Source organism: Protopterus annectens, chromosome 2.part0 (assembly GCF_019279795.1).
Source record: "Protopterus annectens isolate FY-2018-M chromosome 2.part0, PAN1.0, whole genome shotgun sequence".
NCBI classification, from domain to species: Eukaryota; Metazoa; Chordata; order Ceratodontiformes; family Protopteridae; genus Protopterus; species Protopterus annectens.
The window spans coordinates 1,311,058,653-1,311,073,049 of NC_056728.1; the positions used below are offsets into that span (position 1 = coordinate 1,311,058,653).

Below are 14,397 nucleotides of genomic sequence, written 5' to 3' on the forward strand. Positions count from 1 at the left end.
TTTAGTCATGGCTGTTCCTTTGGGGGGAGAGCAAGGCCTTTGGAGTATCAGATTTCCCTTTATTGGCTCCCTACCATTTTTCTTGTACTGCCCTTTTTTCCCTTTCAGTTGTTTGCCTTTTCCTTGCCTCCAGCAGCAGGGTCCAAGGTTTATATGTGACGTTCCTGCAATAATAGGGCATGGCAGTGAAGCATTGTTTGATGGTACAATCCTACCCTTTCCTTCATTATAATTACAGATTTCACCAGTGCGAGTGGCAAAAAAAGAGCTTTATCAAGGGAGGCATTGAGTAGCAGTACTGTCACATCTGTGACACGGGCTGTAAACTCAGACAGGGACGTCTTATAGGTTCATAGGTTGATACTAGGCTATCTGCCCTAGGGCATTTACAAGCCTAGCCAGTGTGTTTGGCTTTCGCCACCCTTCTTGGATTAGTTGACTGTGCCTCTGTATAGTAGGTCACAGAAGATAACCCATTTAAGGTTAGTTTACCGTGCCTCTGTCTAGCAGTGACACAGAAGAGATCCCAGGGGTAAATTTACGATCTCCCATCCAAACGTCAAGATTCTTCTTGAAGAGGGTCATTGAGGGGCTCTGTCTGACATGGATTGGGATTTTGTTCCAGAGTGAGGGGAGCCTCTGGGATATGACTCTATCCCTCCAGCATGTTCTATTTATTTCTGTGCTGAGGTTTAAGTCACTGGAGCGTGTAGTTCTGATGGATTTGGATTTCTTGAGGTGGAGCATATCCATTAATTCTGGATTGGACATGGCTTTATACGTCAGGCACAGATCGCCTCTGAGAAGGTGGTAAGCAACTGAGTAGAGCTGGAGATTCTTTAGCCTTACTGCGTAGGGCATCTGTTTGAGTCCCTTGATCCCCTTTGGTGAGGTACTTTTGGGGTCTTTCTATTTATAGCAGGTGTTGGGTAAGGTACATCCCAAATGGGGCATTGTATTCAATTATGGGCCTCATGAGTGATGAGTAGAGGGGCACAATGACCTTTCTTGATCTAGATGTGAACCCCTTCATGATAAGGTGGGCTATATAGAATGTCTTTCTAACCACTTTGGCAATGTGATTGTCAAAGGAGAGATTGCAATCTACTTGGGTCCCCAAATCCCTAATTACTTCTTCCGTACTTAATGGATTACCACCTATGTGGTAATTTGTGGGCACTTTGTTTTTCCCAAAGGGGATGACTATGCACTTTCTGGCATTTAGCTTTAGGCCATGGCTCTGGCACCAGTTATCTGTCTCTGTGAGACCTTTTTGGAGGATGCTTGTGTCAGCCGGTGAGTCAATTATGGCTCCCAGTTTGCAGTCATCTGCAAACTTTGTCAGCCATAGTCCTCCTGTGTTAGCCTGTACACCTCAGAGAAATATATACTGAACAAGAGAGGTCCCAGGACTGAGCCTTGTGGGATGCCACTTGTAACTGGTTTAAAGCCTGACATGGCACCTGCAATTTTGACCATGTGGGTTCTATCCCTAAGCCAGTTTGCAACCCATCTTGTGACATAGGGGTTGATATTTAAGCTGGTGAGCTTATTTATGATGCCCGAGTGGGGTACTGTGTCGAAGGCTTTTGCAAAGTCAAGGTAGGCTGTGTGGACTACCTTCCCTTCGTTTATGGCCTTGGTGACTGTTTCAAAGAAATTGACCAGGTTCAAGAGGCAAGATCTGCCATTAACAAAGCCGAATTGGGTAGGATCCAGTGTTTGGAGGTTCCCAATGTCTTTGTTTATGAGTTCCATGATGATATGCTCCATAGCTTTGCAGACCAGGCTAGTTAGGTTTATAGGGCGATAGTTTCCGGGGTCCGTTGTGGCATCACCTTTATGGAGTGGGACCACTGTTGCTGTACGCCATTCTTTGGGTACATATCCTGTTGTAAGGCTAAGTCTGAACAGTGATTTTAAGTGAGGGTTCAGTTCTTCTGGGAGCTCGTGTAAAACGCAGCCCGGGACACCATCCGGTCCCACTGATGCTGTGTTTTTTGCTTTGGAGAGGGCAGCTCTCACCTGTGCATCTGTGATGTCTGGGAGGCTACACTCTGTTGGGATAGTCATTTGCTCATTTTGGGGGGGGGGGGTTTGCACTGAAGCTGTCTGTCAGGATGTTGGCAATGTCTGTGGGGTCAGTGTATTTTTTGTCATTTTGCACTAACTCAGAGCATATCTGGGAGTTTCCACTCAGGTTTCTGACATAACTAAAAAAAGCCTTGTGATTATCGTTAGCGTCTTGTGCAATTTTTCTTTCAAAGCTAGCCTTCGATGATTTTATGAGGGATCGTAGTTTCTTGCTAGTACTGATCAGAGTTGCCTTCCCTTTCAGGGATTTTGCTCTATCATGTAGTAGCTTCCTCCTTCTGTTGTACAGCTTATTTATGGCTGGGGTCCACCAGACAGGTCTCCTGCCTTTGGAGGAATGTGTCTTGGTTTTATTTGGGATAGCACGATAAATGCATTCCTGTAGGTATCCAGAGAATGCGTTTGTAAAGGATTCTGCGGTTTGGGTCGTATTTTCCACTGGCCCTGGGGCTTTGAAGGATTCCACCTCGGTTTTGAGAAGTGGGAAGTTTGCTTATGAGAAGTTTTTAACCATGGTTTCCTTTGCTGGTGGTGCGGACGGGATATGGATGTCCATAGTGATTAATTTATGGTCAGATCTTACCAATGAGGGGTATACCTCTGGTATGGAACATAGAGTCCCCATGTTGGTGATGATCAGGTCCAATATGTTTTCCCCTCTTGTGGGAGTGGTGACCAGTTATTCCATAGCATTTGAGTTTATAAATTCTAGGAACAGTTAGGCTAGGGTGTTGGGGCTTGAGTAGTGCTCCCAGTCTATGTTTGGGTAGTTAAAGTCACCCAATATAATGGTGTTTGGAGAGACCTTCATATTCTCCAGTGTCTTCAGGAAAGCTGAGTGGGGTTCCTGAGTTTGGGAGGGTGGTCTGTAGCAGGCTACAAACTGGAAGGCAGTTTTGCCCACTGTTAGTTGCACGTGGATGGTCTCAGATGCTTCGTGCAGTGCTACTAGCCTGGAGGTATAGGTATATTTGATGAATATGGATACTCCCCCCCCCCCTCCTCTTGTGGTTCGGTCCGAGTTTTGGGGCAGAAAAGCATGGTATGAGGTATAGCCTTGGTAGTGCTGGGGTGCTCTCGGGAGGAGAGGAAATCTCATTTGGAGACACACTCCAAATGAGATTTCACAAAACCCATAAGCTGCCATCCTATATACTGCACATCAAGATCAAAATCACATGTAACAGTCTTTTCTGTCACTTAACAGTATCAATGCTCCCCAAACACCTTACCTAATCTTTTTATTTGTTCCAGGGTGAAATCTGAAAGCAGGCAAAGTGTGTAGACAAATGATGGCTCTGAAGGCCAAAGTGTCAACTATATAAATTTTCCTTTTAATTTGGTATAAAGCTCTGCTTTCCCTAGTATTTGGGAAGAGCACTGGGAGGAGGAACCAGTTATGACTTTTCTAAATCAATGGCCATCGCTGCTGGATCCACCACAGGGTTTTAGTATAAGAACTTATGGGAATACTTGCCCTTGTAAAACCTAGCAAACTTCTTTGGGACAGGAGCCCTGGTGCCCAGTTCCATACAGGCAGCCAAGAAATAATACTTTCAAATTGCCAAAACTGGAGGAACCACCACAGGTTTAGCAGCATCCAGACCCAATAATTCAAAATACCTTTTCAGGCACCTGATGCCTCGTTTTTCATATGAAGTGCTCTTTCATACTACAAAGTGCGTCTCCAAATGAGATTTCCTCTGAGTGAAGCAGAGCACATGGTATCCTCAGAGTCCAGTCATAACCAAAGGGATGAAGACATTTGTACAGAGTAATCAAGTTCTTGGAAGGCATGATGGTGCAGTGAGCATCATTATTGCCCCTCAGCAAGAGATTTCTCCAGTTTGGTTCTTGGTTGGGGGTGTTTAAGCAGAGTCTGCATTTCTTCCCAGTGGGTTTTCTCTGGGTACTCCAGTTTCCTTCTACATTCCAACGATGCACAGCAGAGGTTCATATGGATGTGTGACAACAAAAGAAAGACCTGTCAACCTACTTCAATTTCCCCCTTGACTATTAAACTTTGTGGATGTAGTGCTTGGTGGCTTTTGCAGCTGCCTGCCTCTGCTGTAAATTTGATCCGGGATACTGCTCCCAGTCTAGTGTCATTACCTCATTCTACCTAATCCAGGGAGAACATTTGAGAAGGCCAACCCAGTTCATTTATGCTCCTCCTTTCCCCTTTCCAAGAAAAAAAAAAAAATATATATATATATATATATATATTCCTAAGCTTGTTTCCTGCCTTTCCTATAAGTTGTCTAGTCCAGATACAGATTTGCTGTATCCAGAACTGTTTGTAAGCTTCTGAGCCCCCAAGTCTTTCTGTGTTGGAGGAAAGCCTTCTAGCTTAATTTTGTTTCTTAGAACTAGCCAGTTTTCTAGTTTCAGCACTCAAATCTGTTTCTTTGAGCTCAGCACTTGTTCAGAACTCACTGTAAGCACTAAAGCTGCAAATTACTACAGCACTCCACTTTCCTCACTTGTCTAGAGGAAAACAGGTTTTAGTACTTAATAAATAAGCATCTACCCAGGCATGTCTAAGGGTCAACTCCCGGTGTTTTCTCCTGTCTACCTGATGAATCCGGGCATCTTGGGGCAATGCAGCAATTGCCTCATGTACACAGACAACCTCTCCTCCTACCACCCAACACTAAAACCTGTGAGAGATGCACTTATATAGCTAAACTGGAAGCAAAGGTCTCTTCACCCAAGACTGGACTAAACAGTCAAGAGGAGAAGGTAAACACTTGCACCACAGCACACACATTAAATAGTCCCTCAAAACCTACACCACCAAAACACACACATAGAAACACAACACACACACACAACTACATTCGCAGAGGGTCTCATTAAAAATCTACCCAAGCAACAAGGACCTCCAAAGCAGAAACATAAGCAACCTCCACCCCCCCAACACAACCCAAATGGCACATAGCCCACAAACTCAATGTGACAATCAACTACAGCCCATAATGCATAACAATGTACCCAACACTCTAGTCATATGGGACTCTAGTCAGGCACACTGATGTTCCACTCACCAGGCTAAACAAGGAGAAAGTTACTATCAGGTGCCAGGATCTGCCACATAACATGCACACACAGGTCACTCCACAACAAGTACAAATATGGCACTGTCACTGCCCATGTTGGTGTGAACGACCTGAGATGTACCTCCCTAGACTACATGAAGAGATACATGGAGGAACTGTCCGATCTTGTAGCCCAAGCTGGTATGACCCTAGCCCTGAGTAGCATCCAGGCACACAGAACAAGGGCAAAATGATTAACTTCAACAATTAGCTAAGCTTCTGGTGCCATTCTAGGAGGATCCAGTACCTGTCTGCCTGAGATGACATGATCGACAATCCACAATGCTTTGCTAGAGATGGCCTGCACCTGTCGCCCTTGGGATTCTGGATACTGGCTAAGGCTCTTGCCACCCCTATAGTGCCTTTTTTAGGCAAGGTTCAAATGACAAATTCACCACCATAACAGGTATAACAGGTACAAGCAAGCAAAATCTGAGGGTAATGCTACTTAATGCTAGAAGTCTAAACCTCAAAATACACTCACTCGAGGCACTCCTTAAAATGGAGTACATCAACATCTGTGCAGTGACTGAGACTTGGTTCAAAGCTCCAGAGAGCATCCCTGCATTACCAGGCTATAATTCATACCACACCTTTTGGCCCCCTAACCTGGACTGAAACACTAAAGATGGAGGCGTGTCCATATTTATTAAGGATATCCACACCTCCAGGCTAGCTGCTCAGCATAAATGCATCAGATTATCCAAGTGCAACTAACTCTGGGCAAGACTGCAATCCAAATTGCAGCTTGCTGCAGATCTCCCACCATGCCCCAGGATTCCCACTTCTCATTTCTTGATACACTGGAAATTATTAGGGTACAACCTAACACCCTAATAATGAGCGATTTCAACTACCCCACCATTAATTGGGAAAAATACTCATGTACCAACTCTTGTGCTCAATGTTTTCTGGAATTCATAAATCCCAACGTCTTGGATCAACTTTATCCATGCCCCCACCAGGGGCAGCAATATCCTAGACCTGGTCATTACCAACATGGGCAACCGGTATTCCACACCAGAGGTCAATTCCTCGTTGGTCAGATCTGACCACAAGTTAATCACCCTAGACATCCACATCTCACCCCCACCCACCATTAGGGAAATCACCATAAATAATTTCTCCAAAGCCAACTTCACGCTTCTTAAGACAGAAGTGGCAACCTTCATGACACCCATGCTGACGGACAATAGAGGTACGACTGCTAAATCCTATACAAATGCACTTTATAAGCACTTACAAGAGTGCATGGATTGTGCAATCCCTAACAGAACCAAGATGTTATCTTCCAAAAAAAGGAAGCCAATCTGGTGGTTCCCTGCCATAAACAAACTCTACAACAGAAGAAAAAAAGTTGCAAAAAAGAGTAAAATCCCATGATTGGAGGAACTCCATGGTCAGTCTCAGTAAGAAGCTGAGATCCCTCATAAAATCCCCCAAAGCTGGTTACGAAACCAAAATTGTCACGGATTCTAAAGACAACCAGAAAGCATTCTATAGCTATGTCAAAAATCTCAATGGCAACACTCAGATCTGCTCTGAATTACAGCACAATGGCACTAAATATACAGAAACAACTGATATTGCCAACATCCTGGCAAACAGGTTCAGTCCTAACTTTACCACTCTCTCACGCCCTAAAGGGCCCATCTCTATACCAGAAGAATGCAAAGTTCCTGTAATCACAGCTGCACAGGTAAAAAAACACTCTCCAATGCCAAGAACACAGCATCCATGGGACCTGACAACATCCCAGGCTGTGTTCTACATGAACTACAAAACAAACTGGCACCCCACCTAAGTACCATGTTCAATCATAGCCTCACCTCAGGCTTTGTGCCCACTGAATGGGGCACAGCAATGGTTATCCCACTCCACAAAGGGGAAGCCACCAAGGACCCTGGGAACTACTGTCCCATTAGCCTGACGAGCCTGGTCTGCAAGGCTATGGAATGTATCATCATGGAACTTATAAACAATGACACTGGTAATCTCCAAACTCCAGACCCTACCCAGTTCGGATTTGTAAAAGGGAGATCATGTCTCCTAAACCTGATAGACTTCTTCGAAGAGGTCAAAGCCATAGATGAGGGTAAGGAGGTCCACACAGCCTATCGACATCTTGCCAAGGCTTTAGACACCATCCCCCACTCTGGAATTATAGATAAACTCACTAAACTAGGTATAAATCCATATGTCACAAGATGGGTTGCCATCTGGCTCACTGACAGAACCCACACTGTGGAAGTAGCAGACTCTAAATCCAACTTCAGACCAGTGAAAAGTGGAGTACCACAGGGTTCAGACCTAGGTCCTCTCCTGTTTGGTATCTACTTCTCTGAAGTACTGGCTAACTCAGAAGGTCTTTAGCTAACAAAGTTCGCAGATGACTGCAAACTAGGAGCCATAATCAAAACTCCTAACAATGTGGACATCCTACAAAAAGGCCTCACTGAGACAGATGCCTGGTGTTAAAGTCATGGCCTTAAGCTCAATGCCAAAAAGTGCATTGTCATCCCTTTTGGTAAAAACTTTGTACCCATGAACTACCAAATAGGCGGCAGTCTACTTAACACTGAAAGTGTGATAAGAGACCTTGGGACACAGGTGGACAGTAGTCACTCCTTTGATAATCACATTGCCACAGTAGTCAGGAAATCCTTCTACGTGGCACACCTCATCACAAAAGGTTTCTCAAGCAGGAAGAAAGAGTTCCCCCTCCACTCATCACTCATTAGACCCATTACAGAGTACAACGCTCCTTTAGGTATGTACCTCACAAGACATCTACAGCAATTGGAAAGGCCGCAGAAATACCTCACAAAGAGGATTACCGGTCTCAAACAGATGCCCTACGCAGACTGTCTCAAAAAAATACCAGCTTTACTCTGTTGCAGATCGCCTACTCAGAGGCAGTCTCTGCCTAACATACAAAGCTATGTCAAGCCCAGAGCTGTTGGACATGCTCCATTTAAAGAAATCCCAATGCCTCAGAGTTATTTTATAATTTTTTTTTCTGTTTTAACTAAAATTTACGCACACATTTTGACTTGTGTTCCAACCTAACATAACAACATGTCATTGTTACAATCAATGAGATTTTATTATTATTTTTATAGTTAGAATTGTACATGTTTTGAACTTGAGCTGGATCTAGTATTACAGTGATAAATATAAATATTCAGTCTATGCCTTTAAGGGAATTATTTCAATTAATCAATTAGGTTTTTAGTGGATTATAAAAATGAAGTAATTATGCTTTTTTACTGTTCTGAAGAAGCTCTGCAATAGTGGAGTGAAAGCGAGCTTAACTGAACTGTGAGATAGGAAATTCACCCCGGGGATCACTTCTGTGGCTCTGCTTGACAGGGGCACAGGAACATAAATTTTCTTGGGTGGCAAAAGCCAGGGTACTGTTCGGCTAGGTTTATATAGGCCCAAGGACCTATAGCCTGCTACCTACCTGTGAACCTATGAAAACCTGTAAAGCCAGCAAACCCGCTGTGTGTGTGTGTGTGTGTGTGTGTGTGTGTGTGTGTGTGTGTGTGTGTGTGTGTGTGCACATGTGCGTACATGTTTGGTGGAGGCACTGAAAGCATGTTAGACTGTATTCTTCACTTACTGAAGGAGTGAGGCAACTCCCTTGTCAAACTACTGGTAGTTTGGGATATGTAATAAACCAGTGATCCGGGATGGATGCCAGAAGAAAAAAAAGGAATGTGCAGAGTAATGCTGACTTAGTAGGAGAGAGCAAACAAAGGGATGTGATTGCTCTACAGCAGTGCCACTGAAGAGGTGTCAAAGAAGGGCTTAAGGAGGAAAATACCCATTTTCTCAGTGTAACATTAACTGTAAAGACCTGCACATATCACAACTAGGGTGACATCTGTAAAGAGTCTCAATAAGACAAGGGATACTTGACATGCACCTGAAAACAACAAGGTCAGAAAATCCAGGCAAGGAGGATACCATAGGACCTGCCCCTCAACCTCTTAAAGCAAGAAATCTGGACAAAGCCCAAAATAATGGGGGGACAAATACCCAAAAATAGGAACTGGTTTTCTTTTAAATATTGGCCTTACAAATTTAGAAAGCTGCTAGAATAACAAAATTTGTGTTAGTGTGCATTTTCTGAAGGTTATGAAGTCTGATACTCAAATGTCATTTGGCAATTATGTAGTGACTTCAATCATCTATAATTTGCCAGAAAACAGAAGATTTTGAGGAATAGACCAGATATTTGAAGCAAAAATCTGCACATTTTGTGAAAATATGTACAGTTAAGAGGTATGCCATAGGAGACTGGACCTTCCAAATAAATATTCAAGAGGGAAAAAAAAAAGACTCTGCTATAGGCACAGCATGTCCAAATGGATCAGAAACACGTCAGCTGTCTTAAACACAAGACAGCTGTCTTGACTTTGGCAGATTATGCAGACACCATCTAGCACTGTGCAATTTTACTTAAAACTTTAAATGCATCAGTTAAGATATCCAACAATGCAAGCATCGGTTTCATTTTTAGCTGTATGGAACACAAACTCTCTGCTAACATTTTTAGAGATACTGACTACTTCTTGCTTTAGTTTTCAAGTAAAATTCCATTACACTATTCTTGAACTTGGTTCAGGGCTGCAGACAGTACCCCTTGCCTTATCAGGCTATACTTCATTCCACACTTTTTGACCCCAAAATGAGGTCAGAAAGACTAAAGGTGGTGGAGTTTCTATCTTCATTAAGGACAGGCACACCTCCAGGCAGATTTACCAACATGACACACTTAATTACTCCAGGTGCAACTGACAGTTGGCAAGACACCCACTCAAGTTACAGTCAGCTATAGACCCCCCCTCCATGTCTCAGGACACCCAGACCTCCTACCTGAACCTACTTGACTCCATCAAGGTACCCCCTAACACCCTGATCCTTTGTGACTTCAACTACCCCACCATAGACTGGGTGAACTATTCCTGCACTAATGCACTCACCCAATGATTCCTTGACTTCATCACTTCTAACACACTAGATCAGCTCGTTTTATCTCCCACAAGGGGAGATAACATACTGGACTTGGTTTTCACCAACATGGGCGACCGCTGCACCACTCCCATAGTATGTTCTTCCCTGGTGAGATCAGATAATTGGTCTGTCTCATTTGAAGTTTCTATCCCACCCAATCCCTTCCCAGCCGTAACCTGGCTAAAAAACTTCTCAAAAGCTGACTACAACCTTCTTAAGGGAGAGTATCAGCAGCTTCACACCACTGCTCTCCCCTAGAAGATGCAGACAACTATGCCAGTGCAGTATACAAGCACCTACACAACTGCATGGACTCAGCCATACCTAACAGAACTAAAAACTGCTCCTCAAGGAAACAAAAACCTGTCTGGTGGACATCCTCTATAAACAGGCTTTACAACAAAAGGAAGAAACTGTTGTCCAAGGGTAAAAAGGAACAAATTCCAAATCGGAAAAATTCCATCCTCTGGCTTAACAAGCAAATTAGATCACTAGTGAAAACCTCCAAAGCCAATTACGAGTTGAAACTAGCCTCCAAAAAGTACAACTGTGTACACTTAATGTAAATGTAGATGTTAGAGTGTATTCACTGTTGCAGTCATCACATTTGGGTTATCTCAACATGTTGAATATCTTTGGTTCCAGTTTCCACTCGTGTGGGTCCATGAGATTTCTGCTTAGATTGTCTGCCAGTGTGTTTAGCTTTCCTGGCAGGAATTGAACCTGTAGGTGCACTTGATAGCTAAAGGCTGTGTTCCGCAGAGCCATGGCTAGTCTGCAGAGTGGGTATGAGTGGGTTCCCCCCTGCTTGTTTATGTACCATATAACCGTGGTGTTGTCTGTCTTTACCATTAATTGTCCTGGAAGGATGTGGTCCTTGAAGGCTGTCAGGCCATTCTGTACAGCTAACATTTCTTTCTGATTGATGCGCAGGTGCATTTGACTTGGGTGCCATTTGCCCTGAATGCACTTCCCTGCCAAGTGAGCCCCCTATGCATAGTCTGATGCGTCTGTTGTTAGGGTTTGGGCGGCAGGGGGTAGATCGAATGGTAGTCCCTTGTTTTGGTGGCAGGCCTCTGCCCACCAAAGGAATTCTAACTGTAGGAAAAGTACGATATGAATCATTGCTTCTAGATCCTGAGAATGTTGACACCATAGGCTTTTTAGATACCATTCTAGTTTCCTCATATGCAGTCTTGCATATGGAATTAGTAGAATGCACGAGGCCATGAAACCCAAGGCTTGCAGTATTTGCCTTGTAGATAGCAGGGTTTTTGTGGCCACTAGTTTGAAGTAAGTTGTCAAATTAATTGGTTTCTCTGGTGTGAGGAAAGCCATCTGGGAAGTTGTGTTCAAGCTTGCACCCAGGAATATAATTTGTTGACTGGGTACCAGATGTGATTTCTTTTAGTTTATGGTGTACCCCAGACAAGTTAACACCTTTTGTACAAATGCCAGATGAATGAGAAGTATGTCCTGGCTTTCTGCCTGAATTAGACAATTGTCCAGGTATGGGTATATTTGAATATTTCTTTGCATGCAAAATGCAATAATGGGAGCTAAGCACTTTGGGAATACCCTGGGTGCAGTAGATAAGCCAAAGGGCAGTGCAGAGAACTGATAGTGTATGCAGTCTGCTTTGAAGCGTAGGTATGTTTTGCAAGATTCCCTGATTGGGATGTGCAGGTAGGCTTCCTTTAAATCCAGTGTTGCCAACCAGGCATTTTTACCCATCATGGAAAGCAACTGGTGAAGAGTTAGCATCTTGAATTTAGGAATCACCAAAAAGGTGTTTAGGATAGACAGGTCCAGGATAGGAGCTGTCTTTTCTGGGTACCAGGAAAAGTCTCGCGTAGAAACCTTGCTCCTTTTCTGGTACAGTCTGAATAGCCTTTAATCTTAAGAGAGTACTTGCTTTTGAGCTTCTGCCCACTGATTTGGGGGTAGATATGGCCAACCGTTTGGGGTTGGTAACATGTGGAAGTGAAATATGTATCTTTGGGAAAGTACGTTTAAAACCCATTTGTCCTGGGTAATGGGTTCCCAGTTTTTTTCTTGCAGAGCAATCTTTCCCCCTAAAGGAGCAGTCAGTTGAGAAGTGCTTGGAAGTTTTAAAGTTAAGTCATTGAGACAGCTTACCATAGGGGGGAGTCTTCCTACTCCCTGATTTGGAAGTGGGAGCCCCCCCACTGCTTAGTCCTGTGCGTACCCTGGGACTGAAGCCTGGGTGTTCTGCTGGTTCTGGGTTTGAACTGAAGGCCTGGAAGAGGCAAGAAAGGACCAATTTTTTGAGGGCTAATGCCTACTAAATCTAGGAGGCTGCACTTGTAAGAAATCTTTAACAGTTTGCATAGATTTAACTTTTTCCTCCATCTTTTTAAGAACTTCTTCTGCTTTGTCGCCAAACAGGCAGTCCTGATTTAAGGGAGCATCCAGCAATTTAGTTTTAACATACAAAAATATTTGCAGAAGCACTAAAGCCCAATAAACTTTTTCTCTGAACTGGAACAAATACCTCTCTGTTTGAGTCAAACGTTCCTTTATTGTTAACCAGCAATTAAAAGATGCACGAACAGTTAGTGATTCAGTAGTACAAAAATCCAAAGAGACAACAAAATAAATCAAGCGCTTTCACCCGTTGCTATGACGGGCTTTGTCAAGATGAACCACCAAAAGCACTTTGTGTGCTTATATACAGCATTTGTAAACCAATTAATCGATTAAAATAATTGTAACAAACAGATTAAGTCAATTAAAAAACGAAGACTTCTTTTCTGCTTAAAGCAGTATCACATTCATTATGCTTGGTACCAATACGTTTTGATCAAACACATATCCAGAATACATTCATAATATTGGATTTCTTCCATTATTTATTCTTTTTTCTATTCTTGTTATGTGCAAATAGCTCGTACAGTATGTGTAACTATATAGAAACTGAATACAAACCTTACGGTTACTGTGAATGTTTATCTGCGCTTATCTATATGTTTAAAAAAATTTTTTAAGCAACTTCGCTGACATGGTGCTCATAATAACCGTATTTATACCAAAAAGCACATCCTGGATGTTATTCAAATCAAGGAACTTTCCTTCTTTCTTTTTCAGTTTTTTGTGTTACTTCGGAATATACCAAATAATCTGTCAAAAAAATGAATACAAATATTTTTATGGTTACAATGTGCATTGACCTGTCTACGCGATTGTATTACTATCTAAACGCTTGTTCCTACCAATTAAAACCATAAAGGAAATATAAAATGTTTAAAAATATTAACATGCTAAACCAATATATACTATTCTTTGAATTTTATTCTTTAAATTTTAATAAAACTGAGTTAAATCTTACGTGAAGAATTGTAACTAAACTGTTTATGGTTTTTTCACCGGGAAATATGTTATTTAATTCCAATGAATGTAATGCTTTTTCAGGACTACAGAATTGCTTTGGCAGTACACAACATTTATGTTAAGAATTAAATTAATATTATTACACTTGATTCTAAAATGTTAATTAAATATAATAAATATTCAAAATAAATAAATATATAAATAAATATTATTATATTATATTATATTAAGTTAACTGTAATTAATAGATATCAAATATTTATTAATTTAAATAATAAATCAGCATATCAAAAATCAACTTAATAAATTTTAATGTTGTAGATATTTATGGATATTATTTACTATAAAAGTATTATCTATTAATTATAATTTTGGTTAAAATAAATTAGGAATAAATCAATACATATAAGAATAATAAATACAATAAATTGTGAGAGTGTGAATATATTTACTTAATCAAATGGGACAATAATCTTTACCTTAAAATGCATCTAGCTCATTGAAAAACTTTAGCCCCCTTAACAAACATACACTATTACATTAAAATTAGGTAAGAAGTCATCTAAGAAGTAAGTAAATAAAAAATATATTCTTAAAACAATTCAACCTATTATTTTAACTAAGAATTATATCTAATAAATTATTCATATTCATTTTCTGTTAAAAATCAAATAGATATTCATTTAAAATCTTGTGGATTTATTATTGTTATAATTTTGCCCTTCTTAATTTAAGGAGGCTAGTAATGCTAATGGCCTCATTAAGCCCTGGAGGTTTCGATGCATTTAGTCTTAATTGCCAGTTTAATTCTTTAAATTCTATAGAAGTTTCC

The 14,397-nt window shown here is 41.6% G+C and overlaps 1 protein-coding gene across 4 annotated transcripts in view; it reads right to left on the reverse strand.

Moving 5' to 3' along the window:
- The window catches only part of NRBP1 (nuclear receptor binding protein 1), a 1,787,342-nt gene that overhangs the window by 540,819 nt on the left and 1,232,126 nt on the right, over positions 1–14,397 (reverse strand). The window lies entirely within an intron of this gene.